At 46.9% G+C, this 9083-nt stretch overlaps 1 long non-coding RNA gene across 1 annotated transcript; it reads right to left on the bottom strand.

Annotated features, from left to right (window-relative positions):
- Nucleotides 1-4401: 4401 nt before the first annotated feature.
- Nucleotides 4402-6366, bottom strand: LOC147645608 (uncharacterized). The gene is made up of 2 exons (XR_015282278.1): nt 6046-6366; nt 4402-5469 (listed from the first exon to the last, which is right to left on the bottom strand). It is a non-coding gene; the product is annotated as an uncharacterized LOC147645608 (long non-coding RNA).
- Between the last annotated feature and the right edge of the window lie 2717 nt (nt 6367-9083).

Below are 9083 nucleotides of genomic sequence, written 5' to 3'. Positions count from 1 at the left end.
ACTGAGTGGCTTCCTTTTTGGCAACAAAAGGACTGGGAAGTAAACAGGATTCAGGTATGGCAAAAGGAAAAGTGGCAAGAAATTCTACGCTTTGTGCTGGTAAGAGTGGGGATTATATCTTGGTTAGTCCAAGCTGAAGCTTTTAAAAGAACTACAGGAGAATATGCATGGGTATCCTTCGATGCCTTGGGGAAAGAGCATCGGATAAACACGTGCTGGATAATTCCATTGTTTTAATCTCCTGCCCCTATGTGGCAGACTCTGCTTTGTTTATTCTCTACAGAAGAATACCGAGGGACATGAAGATCAGATAAACCATGAACTTCCAGATTTAAAACAAATGCTGTAGCAAGGCCTATATTTAGTGTAATAATCACATACCATGATGTGAACACTCCTTTTTGTGCTAAATTACAAAACTAATGTTTCCCCTTCTTTCCTGTTAACTCAAGGTGATGATGTTTCAATACGCTGCAGACTGAGTACTGGATCCCATACTGAGCCTGTACACAGTCAAGTCGCCAGATCTCGTGGCCAGGTTAAATCTTGTGAAACTCGGAATCAAGATTGTTGGCTGAATTTAACAGCTGTACAATTGTCCTCCGAAGTTGTGTGTGGTAAAAACAATACCAAATATTGGGAAGAGCTTAATGTTCATGTTGTAATACCTACCACACAGCCACCAATTAGATTGACTCCAAAAATTTCTGAAACTGGACCCTATGTAATCAGGAAAACTGGCCAACAACAAATGCTATTTAATCCAGCATGGTCTATCAAACTGTGATGGATCGGCATTTAAGAAAACAAAGAGAAATACCTAAGGAAGTTCAAACCGCTGGAGCCTGATGGGAGTTTGTCTCCTAGCCAACAGCTGGTCATTTCTAAGAATTGACAGCAGTTCTTAACCATTGAAAAGTGAGACACCACCTTAAGACCCAAGCCTGGGAATTTCTTGGTCTCTTTGTTTCCTGTCTGTGAAAGGTAACTGAGCTTTAGCTGGCTTCCCGTCCCCGGCCCAGCCCATGCGGCCCGGGCAGGGGCTGGGCTGGGCCTGCTGCGGCTCCCGGCCGGGAGATGGGGCCTGCGGGGCTTGCCCCGGGCTCTGGCCGAGCCAGGCCGGTCCCTGGCTTGGCTGCAGTTTTTGCTGTGACTGAATTCACCAGAGACTGCCAAGTAAGGAAAGAAAAGAAGCTCTTGACCTGCGGCGGGCTGAGACAGTGACCACACTCTCCAGAGCAGCCATGAACAATCTTCCATCGCAGACAACTCCAGCTGCTGCTCCGGCAGAGATCACAGAACCATCTACAAAGCCTGGGCAAGATTTTAAGTCTTTCATCACCCAGATGAGACTTTCAGATTAATCCTTTTTTTCCAGAAAAAGAAAAATATAGTAATCAACATGTAAAGAGACTTTATAAACTATCAGAGACAGTAAAGAAAAGAGTTAAGCTTCAGAAGAGGTAGAGAATAAGGAGATGCTTTAATTAAGCTGAAATATTTTTCTGTTAAAGTTATGGAGATGGACAATAGTGTCCTGAAAAAACTCCTTTAATTCATGACAGAGTATATAGGGAGGAATGGAGTGTTCAAAGTGTAGATTTTGAGCAAAAGGTGGAGGAATTGTGATACAGTGAAGTGCTGGAACAGAGAGGGGAGAAGTAAAAGTTGAAGATTTGAAGCCTTGAGAGGCAAAGAGAAAATTTCTTTTTTCCAGGGAAGCTCACAAAGACAAATGAAGAGAACTTTTGCCTTTGAATAACTCATCCTTAAAAATGACATCCCTAGACTCATGGCCCATAACACACCCCAGAGTGATGTGAAATGGGAGGAGAAAATAGGATGACAGATTTCTGGACATCAGAAAAATAGAAAGCTATAACAAAAATAGTTTTCTTGTGAGAAACTCCATAGATTAGCAGAAGAAGACTTCTGTTTCTCTACAAAGGCTGATGAAAAGACTCTATCAGGGATTGGGACTGTTTTAAACACCTGAGTTCCAAACATTTTTATCTCTATGTTGTCATTTGAACGAGGGAATGGTTAAGTAGTGGGGGATAAAAAGGTTTTTCTGGAGGTTTATTCTGGTGTTCTTATTCTTGTAGTTTTGTTAATGAACTTACTTTATTCCTTTTAAGTTTTAAGCCTGTTTTGCTCTTGTTCTAATCCACATCTCATAGCAAGAAATAAGTAAATTTTCTAGTAATTTTTTAGTTACTGCTTTAAAACCACAACACTTTTGTAGTCTAAAAGGATTGCTCCTTTGAAAAAGAAGCCAAATTTTAAATTATAATTTACTTTTTCTCTCTTATTTTTTAAACCTCTTCAGGGCTTCATATAATTCTATTTTATAGCAAAAAGAACATTTGCCAAAAAAGCTTTAAAACAAATAGCCAAGCACTGATACATGGTAAAATGCTGATCTTTTTATCTTTTTTTTTTTACCATTTCTTATCAGTGTTTTTTCTTCTTCTTTTCACTGCAATAGCATCACAAGTAAGGAGAAAGAAAAAAGGCCACAGTCCATCATCATTTTCATCATTTTACAGAAATTTCTAAAAACTTTTGGGAATGAGGATGGGCAAAATCAGAACTACAAGAACAGGAGGCAACTGCAAGTCCCATCAGAAAGAAACCGGGATTTTCCTGGAAAAAACCAAAATGCAATAACATTGATAAACACAAAAAAAATTCCCAAATAAAATGAAAAATTTGGGCCCTCCCAGGCCTTGGTAACCTGTTGTGTTGGAATTTCTCCTATTCCACCTCCAAGTTATTCTTTTCTCTCGCACTGTATTAGGAACGGCGAGGAATACGACACTGACTCCCTTGGCTGCATTGTCCAAGAGAGCAAAGTTTATTATTCTTAATCTTCTTTTATACACATGTTCGAGAAGGTCTGAGAGGTAAAACTCCCATTGCTCATTAAAGGTACACATCACCTTCATTGCTTAAGTGGAACACCAGCCCTTGACTAACACCTGCAAATTGGTGTCCTTTACCAAGAACTGTTGGGATTCCTTCTTATGCTTTCCCAGGCCAGAGAGAGAAGCCTGTGTGACTTAGTTTCACACAGGCTCTGTGCCCCCTGCCTGCTTTCAGCATCCATACACATCCAGTGCATTTGGTTGGAATGTTATCCTTTTTTTCCCTTCTTAAAAATGCTTTTTTTCCCAGTTCCTTTGTGCTTGTTTCTACTGCGATTTCCCCATTCCCAGCACTATCCGGTATTTTTCTGGATCTGGATTCTCTCCTGCCTCACTCCCCGCTGTCTCAGACACCTGAAATCCCGCCCCCAAAAAAATCCCCAAAACTCTCAGAAGACTGAATCAGCACAACTTGTATCAGCACCATCACCGGAGTGTTCCTAGACAAACAGGCAGATTATTTGGGACGAGAACCCATTATCCAGCAGATCCATGAGTTCCTCCAATGTGGAGCTGGAAAAAGCTGCTAAAATTGTGATTTTGCCATTCTGGGACTGTTTTGGAGCCCAGGTTTATTCCCATGGGGGATAAAATCCTTCCTGGTTTGAACCAATCCATTTGGAAGGCTGCACATGGCTCATCTGGACTGGGAACAACTGGGGAAAAAATGGGAAAATCATGGATTACAAACATGATAGCTCCATCCCTCTGGAATGCTGCACATGGCTCACCTGGGCTGGGAAAAAGCAGAAAAATCCTGGATCACACACCTGAGGGAGGGGTCTGTTAATCCTGGCTCATCCCACAAACTTCCATTCCTCAATCAGGGAAGGATGGATTAGGGAAATCCCCCATCCAGGAGCACCTATGGCACCTCCCAAATAAACATTTCCTTCTTTTTCCAGTTCCAGGGACTGAAATCCTGGATTATTTCCCATCAGGAAATGGGGTTCATTAAAGATCAGGTTTTTTCCCAGCATTCCGGTCTTAAGCACTCCAGCGATTCTGCTATTCTCTATCCCTGGTGTGATTCAGAGGGTTGGGATCTCCTGGAAAAGGGGATTGATGGTTTCTTCCTTGGAAACCCCAGGGCTCTGGTCCTGGCACATCCTGCCATTCTCACCCCCCTCAGATAAACCTGCTCCAGTTAGGAGCTCCAGGGAAGCACCAGAGCAGCCGGCTGTCAGGAACAAGGCAAATCAAGCCTGGGGGCTGCTCATGGAGTTGGAGCAAGATGCACCTGGGAGCCCTCAGCAATCCAGCCAGCACCACATGGGCAGGAGGACACAGACGGCACTGCCAGGCTGGGACAGGGCTTGTGCCTTCAGCAGAACCACCAAAGGCCAAGGGGCTTCTGGCCATTTTCCCTGCACCACTGCACACCTGGGCAGCTTGCTGAGCACAAAGACCCTTTTCCCCCTCTTCCCCTATGCCCTGCAGACCCTGGGCAGCAAAAGAACAGTCTTGCAGTCTGTTTATTAGAACACATCTTTTATTTATACACTACAGAAAAATGATAAAAGAACAGTCTTGAAATAAATGGAGAATGCCTTGCAGATCAGGTCCCTGTGGAGCTCCAGCAGCACAGCCAGGCACAGCCCCACGGACGAGGCCGTGTTCTTTTCCCAGCTGTGCATCTCTTTAAATACCTTCATGCAGTCTTTGGTTATTTCACTAATGGTGTGGGTGGGATTCTTATTTTTCTTTTTGAGAATTTCTTGGAAGGCTTCCTGATACAAAATGAAGGTGCCATCACTGATCTTTGATGGGATAATATCTTCCTAGTGTTTTTTCAACTGCTTTATTTTGGTTTCTTTACGCTTTGATGGCTTTTGAATTTTTTCCTGTGGCTGCTCTTCTGTTTTTCTGTTAGTTTGTAATCCAATTGAGGCTTGTTGTTTTAACATCAGATAGCATCTCTTGTCACTGATTTGTTTTGCAGTTTTGGATGGGATGTGTTCAGCAATCAGTTTATTAATGTTTTTATTACCCTCATATTGTTTTATTAGTTGGATTAGCAGATTTTCCTCCTCTTCACTCCAGCATTTCTTGTGGGCTCCTCTTGCTGATGTTTCTTTTGGTCTCATGGCTTCTAGCCTCTCCTGGTTTCTGACTGCTGGATGTGCAATTCTTTTATGTTGTCCCAGTCCAATTTTAGTTTGAAAACTCATCTGGCATACATTGCAGGGCCATTTTCCTGGGGATGTTTTTTTTATTTTACCTTTGCATTTTGGATAGTGGCAGGCAATGCTGTGAAAATTTGTATTTTCCAAATCACATTTGGTGCATTTAAATTTGCATTCTCTAATTCCATGTGCTCTGAGTAAATGTTCAATTAATCCAGGCATTTTATTCGTTTTAATACCGCAGCACGGGCAGGGTGGATTCTCATCTGGAACTGATATGACAGGGCAGTCTTCTGATTCCCCATTGTTTGGTGGTTGAATAGTGGTTTCCTCTGGCTCTGATAAAACGGCTGCTTCTTCCTGGGTGGGTGGGGGTGTGGCAGTCTTTTCCTGGCTCTTATCAATCCCGTTATCATCTAGAGATAAACAAGTCATTGTATCATCACAGTACACATCAGGGTATTCCTCCAGCCCCTCCCGCCCCACACAATGGGCATTACATTCTTCGGCACAATGCATCGAGTTGTAGAACTCCAGTTTTAAACTTTTCCAAACCTCCCTTTCCAATTCTGAGGGTTTAAAATTTGGGTTTTGTGGCGATTTTATATGCCAGTCTTTAAAATTAGTTTGAGTTGCCGTGGACACACGGAGTAGCTTTAAAGCCTTTACCGTGGTGCCGTTTCAAAGTAAAACTAAGTCCAATTGAGGGAATATTGACTAACAGCACCCCCTCAAGCGCTGTCAGCTTTGCCCAACTTGACCGCGGGCTCGGTTTCAGACAGGGAGCTTTTAAGGAGCTTCTGCCGATAACTTTTCGACGCAAAATCGTGAAACTGCACTTTGGGTGGCGAGTCCAAAGGCAGGGAGGCAGTGAAAAACACAACCTCACTCACACTGGGGCAGAAATCAGCTAGTTACCCTTGCGGGTATCCAGCGGGACCACGAGGAGGTCTGATTTCAGCGGCTAAGCCCAGTTAGGAATGCAAACTTACCTCTGTTAAGAGTCATAGTGACTCGACTCGAGTCGCCGGCAGAGGCGGCGAGCGGGCGGCCGCTTGCACAGGCCGGCAACGGGGCGTCCCCACCCCGCGGGGAGCAGACACGGCACCAGCCAGCAAGCGGCACCTCGGGGCGGACAGCGGGGAAAAGGAAGCAGGCGGAAGCGGGCGGTGGGACGCGGCTGGAAGCCGCCGGCCCCCGGCGTGACTCGACTCGAATCCCCGGCAGAGGCGGCGAGCGGGCGGCCGCTTGCACAGGCCGGCTCTTCGACGGTCCGCGCAGGTCTTTGGCCCCGGGCCCGCCTCCGGGGGCTCACCGGGCGGCCCCGCCCTCTGACGTCACCCTGCCTTGGCACCGCCTTCCGGGCTTTCCCCGCCCCCCTGCGGCTTGGGTTCGGGCCGCCGCCGTCGGCCCCTCCCCGCCCACGGCCCAGGCGGCTCCTCAAGCGGCCGGCCGCTCGGCACCGCGACAACGCCTGCGGGGGCTGAGGAGCGGGCCGACGGGGCCGCCGGCGGCTTGAGGCTCGGTCTCCTCCCTTTCCGAGGAAGCTTTCTCGCCGGCGCTCTCTCGGAGGCTTTCGCTCCGACGGCGGCTTCCTTCCCGCTCGCCCCCGGCCGGCCCCACCGAAACCTGCAGGCGGACGGCAGCCCCGCTGACCGAGCCAGCCGGGCAGAAACCGAGGCGGGAGCAGGGCCGCCATCTGCTCGGGCCCAGACACGGGAGGGAGCGCCGCCGGCTTCTGAGGGTTCCCTCCTTCCCTCTCAGGGAGACGCGAAGGCGGCGAGGCGCTCAGGCCGATAGGGGAGAGCCGCTCGACGCGTCACACGGCGGCCCGCCGGCCGACAGCAGGTCTACCCAGCGGGCGGCCGACAGCAGCCACCAAAGGCCGCTCGCGTGCCACTGGGCTCCACCCCAAAGGCAGCCAACTGCCGAGGGACGCTGTCCTGGTTTAGGGCAAATTTGGGAGAAAACCTCCAATGGGGCTCCCCCCGGGAAGCAAACCCAGGTGGCCCTTTTCTCCCACCCCTCAACCGGTTCGGAAGAGATTTCTCTGAGAGAAGTGGAAAAATCCTGTTTATTTCACAGGCACAGCTCTACCCAGCACAAAAATTAATGATATCAAATTACAAAACCTCTCGCCATTCAGAAGAGATGACAAACTTCAGAGGGTCTCTTTCTGTGGGTGTTCGCTCTGTTATCAGTCCCTCTGGTGCTGGAAAATGCCGCTGCCCAAGCTGGGCTCTCGGTAGTCCACGGGTGCAAGCTCCCGGTGCTCCCCCGACTCCCCAGTCCAGAGCAGGTTCGATTCGTTTCAGAAAAAGGGAAAGAAAACAGTCCAGGAAGACCTCTCTGCTCCGGCTAGTTGGAAAGCCAAGGCGATCTGTGTCTTGTTGTCTGTGTGCTGTAGTCAAAACTCCCGATGTGGGGGGAGCAAGTACAGTCTGATAACAGGCTCAGTGCTTCTTTTCCACTCACTTTTAGATGGAATATTAAGAATACAAAATCTGTGTCTGGGTTAGGTGGACGAATGGGGATACAATTTAACATCATAATCAACCCAGGACACGGGGGGTCCCTCAATTTTTTTTTTTCTGGAGGTTCACCCCCTCCCCCAATATTTCCTCCATCCCCTTCCCCCCAAACTGAGGTGAGAAAATATTTTTTTAATTTTTTCTCTGGCTTTTTTTTTTTTTTACCTTTCCCCCCCCCTCTTTTTTTTTTTTCCTTTTTTCATCTTTTTATTTATTTACACTTAATTTGGGGGGCCGAGGGGCAGGAATTTTGGGGTGGGGTCACCTGGGGGGACAGGAAACAGGGAGACCCCACTCCCCAAAAAAACGGGAAAAATCCTGAGATTTCTGGTGTTTCTCCCCCCACCCGCGGCGTGAAAAAATTTATGTTCTCAGATTTTTGGCGATTTTTAGGGAGAGAGTTGCAATTTTGGTGGAGGTTTTGGGAAGGCTTGCTGTTTTTTGGGGAGTTCTCCCAGGATTTGAGGTGGAATTGGAGAAATTTGGGGGTTCAGAGGGAAATTTGGGGTTATGGGGCAAAACTCTGAAGGTCCTGGGGGGAATTTTGGGGTTTTAGGGCAAGAATTTAAGGATTTTTTTTCTAACATTTGGGTGTTTGGGGAGGAAGTTTGGGACTTTGGGGAGAACTTTGGGGTTTTTAGGGAGAGGATTTGGGATTTGGGGAAAAAAATTGGGGATTTGGGGGGGAAAATTTGGTGGTTTTGGGGGGAAATTCAGGGGTCCTGGTGGAGTTCTGATTTTGGGAAGGGGATTTGGGGAGGATTTTTTGTGTTTTGGGGGAATTTCCATTGATGGGGAGAGGTCCTAATCCCAGTGAGGAGGGGCATTTTGGGGAGGCCTGAATTTGGGGAGGGGTCTCAGGGAGGATTCCCAATTTTGGAGTGAGATTTGGGGGATTTTCCAGCGATGGGGAGGTGTCTTGGGGGTGGGATTTGGGGAGGGGTCTCATTGGGGCACCATCCTGAGCTGGAAGCGGGGGAGATGTTGGGAGTGGAATTTGGGGAGCGTAATAAATGGAAATGATTTGTGCTAACTAAATTGTAACTATTTGGAAAGTTATTCTTAGAAGCAATCAAGGGAATTGGTGATACAAGGCAGATGTACCCCTTTGCAGATGTTACGTGTTGAAATTAAGGTACAGGATGTAGTTTTGAGGTAAGTGGTGTCCCAAGAAGAAATCAACCTTGAGATGGATAAAGTTGGAACAACTTTAGGCATAGGCCTGAAGATTATGAAGTGTAAGACTAATTAGTGGAACACAATGCTTATTTACATAACACTTAGTACCCATGCAAAACCTGTAAGGTTATCCAGAGGACAATGAGGATGAGCGTAAGCCTTAATCCAAAATACCATCGAAAGGAGACTGAAGACCCCCTAGCAACAAGTGAGGCTTGCACCATGAAGAATAGTGATGTAAAATTAAAGAATCAAAAATAGGAAGAGACTTAGGGGAACATTAATGAATATGTATAAGCATACAGTATATAAGTTTAGTT

This window comes from Cyanistes caeruleus, unplaced genomic scaffold (assembly GCF_971803275.1).
Source record: "Cyanistes caeruleus unplaced genomic scaffold, bCyaCae1.hap1.1 HAP1_SCAFFOLD_213, whole genome shotgun sequence".
In the NCBI taxonomy this organism is placed as follows: Eukaryota; Metazoa; Chordata; class Aves; order Passeriformes; family Paridae; genus Cyanistes; species Cyanistes caeruleus.
The sequence above is the reverse complement of the archived record's forward strand: the minus strand, read 5'-3'. Positions and strand labels throughout refer to the sequence as shown.